This window comes from Chrysoperla carnea, chromosome 4 (assembly GCF_905475395.1).
Source record: "Chrysoperla carnea chromosome 4, inChrCarn1.1, whole genome shotgun sequence".
Lineage (NCBI taxonomy): Eukaryota > Metazoa > Arthropoda > Insecta > Neuroptera > Chrysopidae > Chrysoperla > Chrysoperla carnea.
Genome location: NC_058340.1, coordinates 32,096,585 through 32,110,309, shown reverse-complemented (window position 1 = coordinate 32,110,309; position 13,725 = coordinate 32,096,585). Strand labels below are relative to the sequence as shown.

At 28.8% G+C, this 13,725-nt stretch overlaps 1 protein-coding gene across 2 annotated transcripts in view; it reads right to left on the bottom strand.

Annotated features, from left to right (window-relative positions):
* The window catches only part of LOC123299077 (transient receptor potential cation channel trpm), a 160,910-nt gene extending 147,932 nt beyond the window's left edge, over nucleotides 1-12,978 (bottom strand). For both annotated transcript variants that reach the window (XM_044881284.1, XM_044881285.1), the window contains exon 1: nucleotides 12,956-12,978. The gene's annotated coding sequence lies outside the window, so the exon portion shown is untranslated. The remainder of the gene's footprint in view (nucleotides 1-12,955) is intronic.
* Nucleotides 12,979-13,725: the final 747 nt, after the last annotated feature.

The following is a 13,725-nucleotide window of genomic DNA, read 5'->3' as shown; positions in this document are numbered from 1 at the left end:
AACAGGATAATTGGACAAACTTCTGAATTATTTTATTGTCATCGGTCCTCTATAAGTGTGCGAAGTTTCAAGGCAACACATCTTGAAGTGAGTGAAAATCACGTTAAAAAATGAAACAATAAAAATTTCGAATTATCTTTTTCTAATATTTTTTTTCTCAAACCATCTCTACCGCTAGGCAAAATATTTTCAGATTTCAATTAAGAGATAGGGTCAGTTAAGAGTTACATTTTAAAACATGTGACCCATCACCCTGTATGACTTGGCAAAATTTCAAATCTATATTCCTCTAAAAAACGAAAATATGGTGCTGTCTCCATCTTAAATGCGGCACACTGTAGATACATAGATACATACCAAGCTCATAAAAGCGTGTTAAAAAATAGAAAAAATCAATAAAAATTTTGTGCACATAAACTTTCAGTGTAAAACTTATTCTGTATTTTATAAAAAATATTAACTAACTTTAGATGATTTTTATAAATATACTCTGTCCGATGCTCTTGTTTTCCATACATCAAAAATTAAATGTGCTCACTTTCAATTTGGCACAGGTAGAGATTGCGAACTATATTTAATATTCATTTTTATTCATTTAACATTGCTTCCGATCCCAATAATCGCTTAGAGTTCTGAAAATGTGCGAGGTCTAATACAAAACAAAAACGTTGAATGCTTTTACGGCGTCAGTCAAAATAGGATATTCTACTACATTAGAAAAAGCAATTCAAAATGTTGATTTTGCTAATAAAAAGCCACAAAAATTTATTTCGGAAAAATACATACGCTTTCTTGCCAAAAACTTAAATTAAATTTTAAACCTTTTTTAAACTGTCAAAAACGCGGGCATCCAATTTGGTGACGTAATATCGATATCATTATACGAAATAACACAGATATATTCATAAACAACTAATTATAATAAGTATAAATATTGATTATCTATGGATATATTATACCCAGCTGTTTACACTGAACTAACTGATGGTCTATGGTTCATACCGATATGACATCAGGGCTTGCCCACGTTTTAGGTCACGTGATATACAGTTTAAAAATTACGATTTTTAATTTTAAAATTATAAAAGAAATATGTGCTTTTATGACTCGATATCAGAATATTTAAGTACATTTTTACATAAAGTTTAACTTTTTTCTAATTCTATAATTAATTGTTCACTACCGAAAGTTCCCTATTGTCGAATCAGAATTTTTATACCATGTATAATGTATATGAAATAAATATTGTATATTAAGTTTAGTCCCAAGTTTGTAACGCTTAAAAAAATTGATGCTACGAAAAAAATTTTGGTATAGGTGTTTATAAAATCAACTAATTAGTCCAATTCCGGTTGTCTGTCTGTCGTCTGTCTGTCCGTCTGTCATCACGATTACTCAAATAGGAAAAGAGATATCAAGCTGAAATTTTTATAACGTGCTGAGGACGTAAAAAGTGAGGCCAAGTTCGTAAATGAGCAGCATATGTCAATTGGGTCTTGAGTCCGTAGGACCAATCTTTTGAACCGTTAGAGATAGAACAAATGTTTAAATGTAAAAAATGTTCCTTATAAAAAAATAAAACTTTTTTTGAAACATTTTTTCGTAAACATCACTGTTTACCCGTGAGAACGCAAGTTATGCGCAAATTGTATAGTATGCTTGTTATGGCTATATATATGTGTGGCATGTATGTAATATGTGTAATATGACAGAGTAATCAATACTGTCTATACATGGTATTTCAACAATTAACTTAGTCAATTGTTTGTTTTCACTTGTTTATTGTACCATCGCTGTTAAAACAGGTTTTTTGTAATAAATATAAAAATTTAGAGTTTAGTAACTCTTTTTTACATGAAAAATGAATTTGAATGAAAAATGAACACAAATAAGTACTAGACTGTATTATATCACATATATTTCCCACACATAAAAAAACACTTAATTTTTTTAAAATATAAAAAAAAAATGTTTATTCAAGAACTTTATAAAAGCTTTTTACATTATTATAAAAAATATTTTACGTTAATTTTTTTGAATAAATTTAATGTACAAAAAATAAAACTAATTCCATTTATAAAATAAACAAATTACAATTTTTTAATAATGATATTAAATGAAGTTTAGTTATATACCCTGCCAAACTCAATTCATGTCAATTACTTAATTTTCGTGTTAGACAAAAAAAAATGTAATAAATATTCATTACTGGGTATTACTTACTACGTTTTTATATTCGTGTTAAAAAAATCATAATCAACTAAAACTTATTTATTTATTGTACATATATTAGGACTGACTGACCAGCTCTGTTCTCATACCTAACTGACTGACAGGCATAACTGTTATTTACATGCAATATACAATCTGTATAACAATTTTCAGCTTTAGTGTATCATTTAAATACCACGGAAATCCCAACCGTTTCGATAGCATATATCTGATCTCTGTTGTATCGTTCGCTTGACTGACCGAAGTATGTGTGTACACAACTACTATAACCACCCTCCATCCTCAAATGATTAGCTTTAGTAAATTGAAAGAATTGTTTTGGCCTGGCTCTTAATTCATAATATGATATGGAAAATACACACAAATTTATTGAAATATCTAAAATTACTTTTTATTTTGACTTTAATTACCGTGACCTATTATTTTATGAATTTAGATCTAAATCCGATACATTCCACATTTTAGATTAGCAAAATTTGATTACTTCAAACATCGTAAACACAAATTGACGTATTTCATAAATATTTATCGTGAAATGACATCAACGAAGATCAAAAACTCGATTAAATCTCGTCAAATGACATGAAAAATTTAGAATGTAGTAAATAATGAGTAATCTATACAAATAAAAAAAAATTTAAGTGTCTGTTTGTAATATCAATAGCTTTTTACTCAATGCATATTAATGTTTAGCCAGACCTAATATGAAAAACCAATTAATATTTTTATTTTTATTTTCTGTTTGTCCCAGTTAATCTCGAAACTGCTTAACTGTTTTTGACGGAAATTTCCCTGGTGGATAGCTGATGTTATAAGAAGTAACTTCTTACTACTTTAATTTAAGAAAAAGAGTTAGAAGTTCTCGGAAAAATATTAAACCACATGAAATTGTGAACAGAATTCGACTCAATGATTGGACTTGCCAATGCATACTAAATTGCGAACACAGCGAGCTCCATGGCTGAAGGAAGAGAATTGAAGTAAAGTTGGTGTTTACGGAGCGAGCAAAGCGATAGAAAGTGAGTTGAACGATAGCATTCGGTGGATTTGCATTTGAAGTTGGGATTATCGATTATTGCGAGTGTTTTGGAGGTGGGATAATTGAAGACAAGGCTGACGATGGCATTATTTGTTTTGAAAATTGAATTAAATAGCATATCGGGTGGGTAACTCCTAGTCTATGATAATTTTGATTTGTATCTGCAACAATTTTATCTTGTAAATTGAAAATCAATGAATTCTACATTAAATAAAAATGTATCCATTATACATTTAGTTAGAAAAAAAGTAGTATAATTACCATAAAAAAAAGTTGGAAACTATTAAATGTATACACAATAAATTCGAATAACACCTCATATTCCTCTACTATTGACTATGCAATGGCAATATTAAAAGATCGATTAAACATGAACATATAAAATAACGTTTAGTGTACCGTAAGAAAAAGTTTGAAACTTTTCGAAACAAAAAAGAATTGCCACAAAAGTAAGTCAAAGAAAATATGTCTCCAGTAAAAGTTACTAAATGGATTGATTTTTTTCAATTGTAATACAGATATGAAAAAAATATTTTTGTAAAAAACCTTCATTAAAAAAAAAAATTAATACTTTATTAATCAATTCTGTTGTAGAAATTAATCTACTTAAAACTGATTTTTAACGAAGGAGGGTGCATTCAAGTAGGTTTGGTGTTGATAAAGTAGTTTCGCTGAAAATTGATTTAAAAAAATAAGATAGAATTTGTAACATGATAACTTCCCACTATAGGAAATAGCTGTAATGGGACCGATTTTCGAATTGAAATTTTCAACATATCTTTACGTTTCATGGCTAGGATAAGGCATTAACATCAATTTGGAGGAGAAGTATGTGTGTGTGCGTGTGTTTGTTCGTATGTGCGTCCGTAGACGTTTTTTTCTTCGTCGATAAAATTTATATCGACTTCGTTGAGGTGTTCGATCGATACCTCAACGAAGTCGATCGAAGCGTATTAAAGACAAATAATCCGAAAAGAATACCGCGCGAAAAAAAATAATATCCACTTCGTTGAGGTGACGATCGAAGCGTATTAACGGCAATACGTGTTTTTTTTTTTAAACTTATTTTATTTAACTTTTTATATGCTGGGAAGTTATTCGTGAGGACCTGAAGAGTCACACCAGACTCTACCCACGACTTGTTTACACTAGCAATCATTCGCCGTCGAATGTACTTGTTAACGAGTAACTTGTACTTGTTAAAATATCGACGATCAGGTCGAATACAAGCTTTCAAGGCGAACTATTCGGCAATGTTGATTAAGGGTGATTTAATTTCTATAACAACGTTCTTTATCTATCTGCGATTAATTTTGAAAGCGAATCATAACTTAAATTGTGCTTCATAAATTGTTTGGCAATAAAATCGGTACTAAACCCTAAACTACCATCACTGACCTATAAAGTTATCTTTTGTAACAGTTCACCTATTGTACTTTATATAAATTAGTAACAGTTTATAAATATGAAAAGTGTCACAAAAAATAAACGAAAGAATTCTTTAAATGTTATTTATTTACTATATAGTGAAATGAATTTAAAAACCCCTTTGTTTAGAAGTATTACCACTGTTATCTGATTAATATATTTCACTGATATTAGTGTAATACTACAGTCATTTATAAACAGATTATTCGACCAATAACACTCTTTCAGGAAACAATTAAGAAAATTTTTGGTGGCATATGGGTAAAATCCAATAAAAACAGTTTTCATCACTATCGCGAGCCAACCATATTAATTTTGGGCCTTTTCTGCTCAGAAATATTAGAAATAGTTACAAAAACAGTTGTATTTTAATACCAATTTAAGGAATATGAAATTCCTTATTAAAAAAAGCTTTTTAAATTAATATTTTTATAAACAATGACGAGGACAGTTTATTTTTATACCATGCATATATGTAATATGCAAGGTATACTAAGTTTAGTCCCAAGTTTGTAACGCATTTTCGGTTATCTGTCCGTCTGTCTGTCTGTCTGTCAATACGATAACTCAAAAATGAAAAAAGATATCAAGCTGAAATTTTTACAGCGTACTCAGGACGTCTTGGGTCCGTAGGACTCATCTTGTAAACCGTTAGAGATAGAACAAAAGTATAAATGTAAAAAATATTCCTTAAAAATAACCAACTTTTGTTTGAAACATTTCATCACTGTTTACCGTGAGAGCGCATATTATGCGCAAATTGTATACTCAGTATTATATGGATATATCAGTTGTGTATGTGTGACATGTATGTATGTATAATGTGATAGAGTAATCAACACTGTCTATGCATGGCTTTTCAACAATTAACTCAGTCAATTGTTTGTTTTCACTAGTTTAAATACCTAATTTACCTGCTCTTACTTGCATGATATCCGCCCATATCGCTCGGTTTAAAGTACCTTAAGACCACCGCGTAATAGCCTTCACCTTCTTGGGCTCACTGATGCCATAATATTCGAACAAGGGATAGGGATTCTTCTATACAGGTAAAAATATATACAGTTTTCAATTTTTTTGTTAAATGTAAAAATAGTCATAATGCATTGAGAATATCAGAAAAGCCTGGTTGAACTGAGGGCCATAATATGTATCACATTTAACTTTTTACAGAAATCTTTAATTTGTGCTTTACAATGATGTTCATAGATAGCGCAGTAAAATCGATCGAATCTTCAATAAATTATCTAAATACTCAAGAAAATAAGTAATTGACTGTTTAAAAATTAAAGTAAAGTAAGTAACTATTTTCTTGAATCAAAAAAATACTAAAATGAATATTGTAGCTATAATTTAAGTATATAGGTTAGCTTACGTTAGGTTATATTGGCTGTCCACGAAGGACACACTAAGGCTATAGAGCTGTCCACGAAGGACACACTCAGGCTTGTGATACCATATATGTGTTTTATCACCTTTTCCGCTGATAATTTCATTTATCAGCTTCTCAATTCCAGAGGCAGAGTGCACCTCCTTCATGCATATACCATGCACTACACCAGTCCATCACAAATATTAATTAAATTAATTTTGTTTTGTCGACGACGGGAATCGAACCCGCTACCCTAAGCATACCGCGGACGGAATTGGTTACGCCTTAATCAACTGAGCAAATAGGGCGAAAGTATTTATAATTTCCTTAGATCCAAAAAATATTTACTTTTTACGATATTAAGACCATATTTTCTGAAACCAGTAATTTTTTTTAGCTATTTGATTTTTTCTCCTTCGTTATATACCATTCATTAATATTGCAATCAAATAAATTTCAAACTAATAAATATCAGACATAAGTGTGTATGCTTTCAAATGTAATAGCCTTGAATTTTAAAAGTAATATTTTATAGAAAATAGTAATATTTATTTTTGTTATCGACTGTTTATTTTTAGTTCTATAATACATTAGTCAAATGTACGAATTCTACATCATGAATGAGAATTATTGTTCTTAACTAGCTAAAATAATGTTTTAAATATTATACTGTTTATGATATGGTGGATTTATACCAAGATAAACACGATTTTCAAAACATCTGAAGTACAGTAGCTATGCTCGCTTAGCTTCATGGAATTATTTTGATTTATTTATTATACCTTGCATATATGTAATATGCAAGGTATACTCCCAAGTTTGTAACGCCTCAAAATATTGATGCTACGCACAAAATTTTGGTATAGGTGTTTATAAAATCACCTAATTAATCCATTTCCGGTTGTCCGTCCGTCCGCCCGTCTGTGGAGACGATAACTCAAAACCGAAAAAAGATATCATGCTGAAATTTTTACAGCGTACTCAAGACTTAAAAAGTGAGGTCAAGTTCGTAAATGAGCAAGATAGGTCAATTTTGTCTTGGGTCCGTAGGACCCATTTTGTAAACCATAAGAGATAGAACGAAAATTTAAATATAAAAAATATTCCTTATAAAAAAAACCAACTTTTGTTTGAAACATTTTTTCGTTAACATCACTGTTTAGCCGTGAGGGCGCAAATTAGGCGTAAATTTTATAGTATGTATGAGATGGAAATATTAGTAATCTATGTGTGACATGTATGTATGTGTAATTTGATCGAGTTATCAACACTGTCTATACATGGTATTTCTAATATTAACTCAGTCAATTGTTTGTTTTCACTTGTTTTTTATATAGAAACGGTCGCTCTTTCCCATACTTCAGACAATAATATAAAAGGCATTTAAAAATAAAAAAGATTTAATCAAGGTTGAGCTTTTTTGTTTAGGATTCTAAGTGAACACATTATTGAAAAACGAAAAATATACTGAAATGATTGAAAATTATATGGAAAATAAATTGAATGAAATAAAAACTCAAAATATAATTATTTGTCTTTATCACACGAAATTAAATTTCGAGAGACTCAAACTTTCTAAAATTTTGATAAATTTTTCACCAAATATCGCTGAAAAGTACTTTCAAAAGGTCTCAATGTGGTTAATTTAATGATTGGATGCAGAGTTTCTGAAATATCGTAATATTTGGATCGATTTTAGTCCATATCTCAAAAACTATTCGACCATCTAATGCACCTGATTTTCGTACCCTTTGAAAAAATCGAGAAAAACGCACAGTGGAAGGGGTAATTTTGATTAAAAAAGTATAAAAATTAGGTTAATTTAATGATTGGATGCAGAGTTCCTGAGATTGATTAAGGGTTGAAAATTTATACACATAAAATGACTATTAAATATTAAATAATTAAATAACTAAATAATTGTATAACACTATACCTAAAAAACTTATCGATTCCAAATTCAACGAATTGTTATTATTTTGTTTACGTAAAATCCAAATAACTGAAAAATTTTAACAAAACCTTTAGATATAATTTTTCATAATAATTTTTTTGTTCCTATAACTAAATTACAAAATTAACAAACCATAATTTTTTTGTTGGTTTTTCAGTTCAGTTAATCAGTAAATGGTGATATTAAAAATATTTTTATTATTTATAAAAAAAAAAATTAAAAATATATATCACGAGATAGATAAAACTATAATGTTTTTTAATGTCATCGCATTTTTAAACATGGTTAGGTATATATTCGTTGTGTGCGTAATCATGGTAGGGGCAATAAAATCGATCTCAGCGCTTCCAGCGAAAAATTTTGGCGATAAAGGACGCTGTTACGACTAATTTGTAGTTCTTTTCATGTTAATCTTATAGAAAATGTCAAATTTTGCATTAATTGTCTAATGTATTAAAATTGTGAAAATAAGAAATCAAATTGCACAAATATTATTTTTCAAATGTAAATTATCATAATTATTTATTTAAATTTGTGAGACAATAATATTAAATTTTCAATGTAAGTTATAAATGCAATCCATATAATTATATATGCACCCATACAATTCTATAATTAAAGTAGTGTATCGTTACCATGGAAACGCCTCCTCACGCACGGTGCGAATAGATAGTCCATTAGTTATTTAACTAATAATCCTTATGATTAGAGGCACCGCAATATTATACATGAATTTATCATACATTCATTTCTAATAATCCTATTTAAAATTAATCATATCTGTCGTTTGATTACTTAAACCTCCATTTACAAAATTAAAGAGGCGTTAGAAATGGATCATTAAGGTCATAGGTTTCAATTTTTGAAACTATGTTCCCTATCGTACGTTATCGATCTGATTTGTTTGCTGGTTAGGAGGAAAAACCAAAAAAGTGCAACAAAAAAAAACGACCCCAAAAACCAATATGTAGGTTACCTAAGGAACTTTTTGAATCGATTCAGCTTGCCAACGAATTTTGAGAAAATTGATTACCTACAATGCAATTTTTATGTTATGTCATAATGAATATCTCAATCAAACCAAGCGTAATGTACATACATATTCGGTTGACTATTAAATCAGAAGTATGTCTTTTTTAAACTAATACTACAATTATTTCATACAGTAAAAAATAAAAGTAGCTATAAAATTTAATTCTATAACGAATCAAACAAATATTTGAATTCTAAAATTAATACGTTTCAGAAAAATATCTTGTAAATAAAAAAGTAAGCGCAACATTTATAATTTACCAAGATACGAAAGGAATATAGTTCCTACCTACTAATAAGTGTCCCACGACACTTCTCTTTTTTTTTATTGTCAAACTTTCATAACCATCATTTAAAATTGACCATATACACGACTGTATAAATTTCTTCTTTAGTGTTAAAACTCAATCAATTTGTTACATAAAATATTTTTTAATTTGTTGAAAATTGTGGCAACTGTTCTCTTTGAGTTTAATATAATGAATCTAAATTATATACCAGGTCAACTTGTAGAATAAAGCTAGCTAAACACAGAGAGTGTACGAGTACTTGGCACCAAACTTCACATTTATGAGAAACATATTTAAAATTTAATTGCTCGGATCAATATTGATATTGTAATATAAATTGCAAACTGGTTTTAATCTACATGTAGGAACTAATCTTGATTTAAAATGTGTATGTAATAATGTACTTTAAGTATTGATTGTATGTTACATAAAATTATTATTATTGTTTATTAATTTTGGATTAGTTAATTAATAATATGAGGATGTTAAAAACAACAACAAAAGTATTATTTACCTTCATTTTACATAATGATAATAGTCAATGATAAACGGTCCGAAATATCGGGCAAGACTTTATTATATTATAAAATTGATATATTGTTCTTGTCATATTTTTATTGAAAGCAGCCAAAGAATTATTTTACAGGATTTAATATAATATTTAAAAGGATGTATGTAGTTTGGTAAGGGTGAGGTTAAGCAAAGATTACCAAGTTACAAAAGTTACTTAAAAAGACATTTTAAATTATATTTGATCAATTTTGGGTAGGTCTGATTTGACCACTTTTGACGATTTCATCCCCTCCAGCTTTACGGCTTCAGGGGGAGGAGAGTTATATCAAATCTAGGACCTTGGTCTAGCCTTGTGCCAAGTTTAATCGAAATCGTTAGAGCCGTTTTTGAGAGAACCCCAGAAATCTTGTTTTGGCCTAGACGGAAGTACCCTTGATAAAAGGCCTAGGAAAAAAATGAAAAAATCATCTGGAATTATCACCAAACAGAACCTATGTACCGAGTTTGAGAAAAATCGGTTGAAAATTGAAGGCTCCAGCTTGGTAACAGATATACCGACATACCGACGGACGCAAAATTTTTTAAAAACCACTTTTTTGGAATCAGGGACCCTCAAAACGTGTATTTCCGTTGAAACCCCGATATCGATTTTTTTTTCGATCGCAATATTTATAATATAATAAAGTAATATTAAATTTATAATAGAATAAAGTAATATTAAATTTATAATATAATAAAGTAATATTATATTTATAATATAATAAAGTAAAAATGTAGGAGAAATTTGACCGGTGTAAATAAAGTACAAAAAAAAAAATCCCCCACGACTACAAAATCACGCTCTCAAAAGTATGAAAATCAGAAAATATTGTCATCTGAAATGTTTAATAAGATAAATAAAATTGTCATTACAGTGGGGGGCCCTTTAAGAATAAACATTTTTACACAAGATGCGCAAGAGGTTTCACGATTGTAATGATTCATTTCATACATAACCGTTAAATTAAAATTGGTTTTAAGTTCATGACTTTAGGCCAATTTAATATGACGCTACATAGTCAATAACCAGTGGCCGATCAATACGTTTTCAACGATACCTCGTTTGTCAAATTATAAAAAGTAGTTAAAAGCTATGCCCTGTCGTCAGGATAAAAAACATTAGGGACTACAGGGATACCGACTTTTCTCACAAGGTTGACTTTTTTTACTCAAGGCATGCACACTGAGAATTAAATTACGTTCAAACTTCACAGACCTTTTATCAGAAACAAAAAATGTTATCGTTTATTTTGCTAAATAATAATAATATAATAATAGCCTTTCTTTTCCGAATTGTAGGCCACTTCTTAAAAGTTTTTATAGTATCTCTCAATTCGATGTGCCTTTTGGCATAGGCCTCCTGCAACTGTCTCCACTGTATTCTGTCTCCTACAACCCTTGTCCAATAAAGGTCCCAGAGTGAGGCGTATTTCATCTTCCCATCTTCTTATTGGGCGACCCTGTCTTCTTTTGCTGTCTCTTGCCTTCTTTTACTAAATAGTTAAAGTTTATAATTTACGCAAAAAGCATCATGTCCAAAAAACAATGTGCTATCAATTTTTAATGGCCAATTACACAGATGTTTCAAGCTCAATATTTCACAAACAAGTTCATGAATAATTCATAATTTTTTTTTATTTTATAGATTAATAAACGTTAAACCAACGAAAAATTCATTTGTCAACAAACGAATGAAAGCTTTATAACTAATTATTATAAATTATTTATCACAAACATTTATCAAAATTAATTACAATATACATTTTTAATTTAAAAATTATGTGCACTGAAAATTAGAATCAATTATCTCAATGTAAATTTTTAATTACAATTTGAAAATAGGAAATAATTTATTGAAAGAAAAACAAATAAAATTTTAACAAAAAAATAAATAAAAAAAATTTTATTAAATAAAAATTAGTTAAATTTGGAAAAATAAGTGTAATTCGGAAAACCTTCTCATCTGATCAACGAAGTAAATCTGAAAAACTGACCAACGAAATAAAAATTTTGTAATTTTGTTTTTTTCTATTTTTTGAAGAATTTTAAGTTTGTATATTTTATCATCTGTACTTTCAAGCTTAATACTTACGATCAAATTTTGATGGTGGATTCTGTTAGAACTTTAGGCGAAAATTTAAAGTAAAATTGTTTGATATATATCATGGTTTTTGAAACATTGATGCCAAAAGATGTAGAGAAAGTCACTTATAGAAGCAATAACATCACAAATTCCATTCATTTCATCACTTTAAATGTATTTTATGGAAAAACGAGTGGCGCTTGTTATAATTTTCATTATAGGAAAATATTTTTCATGCTTTTAACTAATGAATATTACTTTTCTAAATAAATATTAAAAAACTTAGCTCTGTCACATAATAAAGCATATCATTAAAAACACTCCAATATAGGATTTACATATGTTAAAAACGCAAACTTTAACAGCTCAAATCTATAAATTTAACAAAAATTAACCTCAAATATCTTTATACGTCAAGAAAATATCTTTACGATTATTATTCCAGAAGAACAAAATTTAAATTCAAAAGTATTACATTTCGTTTAAATAATGAATTTCGAGCCACGTGTACGCTATAATGCAACATAAAACAAAAACCGATATAATACTAAAATTAGTATCAAGATGGTGATATAAGTTTTGTTAACCTTTCAAGCCACGATACAACGAAAAGCAAGATGTGACTGTTTTTGAACTCTTGATTTGAAAACTTCAAAGTATAAATTAAGGAATTAGTGGTAACTGAAACTTCTCCGATTATTGTTTGTAAAAATATAAGTGGCTCCTTAAAATTTAGGAAAATAATTGAATTATTGAATTTTTCTAAATAAACCTAATTTTTTTTCAAGTAAAGGACTATCTGGATTAAATAATAAAAAACATGCTTCAAAATTGGCCAACCCGTTTGTGATCTACAACCATCATACGCAGGTTCTCCAATAGATAAATGGCCATGCCATAGAAATTTCACAAAAAACACTTGTTTATATAAATAAGTCAAGGTTTAAAAATAAACGGATGGCATTGTACTTACAGGTAATGCAGAAATTACAACATAATCCCAAAATTGACGAAAAACACTTTCATTTGATAAACGTGTATCAAATGATTTCACATTTGTATTTGGTTTTAGATTCATTTTAAAACTTTGCACACACAAAAAACACACACTTCAACTCAACAATGGCATGTAGTTGTTGAAACAATAAAATTATCGTAACGAAACAATGATTTTGCATACTTAGTAGTTGTAATTGAAGAACTAACACTGAATCAAATATTAAGACATGTGCTTATTGTTTTTAGAATTATTTAGTTTAGTGACGATGATATATTTGTTGAATTCCGTAACTACAGTGTATTTAAAAAGTATTTATACATAATTCATTGAAGTGTGCCTTTTCTGTTTAACAGCTTTTTTATCATGTACAGACAACATACAAAACTGATTATAGTGACGTCGAATATAATAACGAATCTGTTTTAAAACGACGAAATTGAAAAGTCCCGACTAAACATCTATATTTTAACACATAAATGAATGCATCGTCTTTAACAACATCATTATAACGACATATCGGCTATAGCGATCGATAATCTTTGGAATTATAGGTCGGCATATCGGCTACAGTGTCCAATAAATGTACTTCATACTTTTTCTTTCTACAAATTTACATCATTACACTATTTTGAACCTTAGCAAAAAGTTTATTTTGAGACTGATTAACTTTATTTGGATCTTATTAATTCCCATAACGGTTATAGCGATCAATTGTCATTGGAATTTAGTCAGCAATATCGACA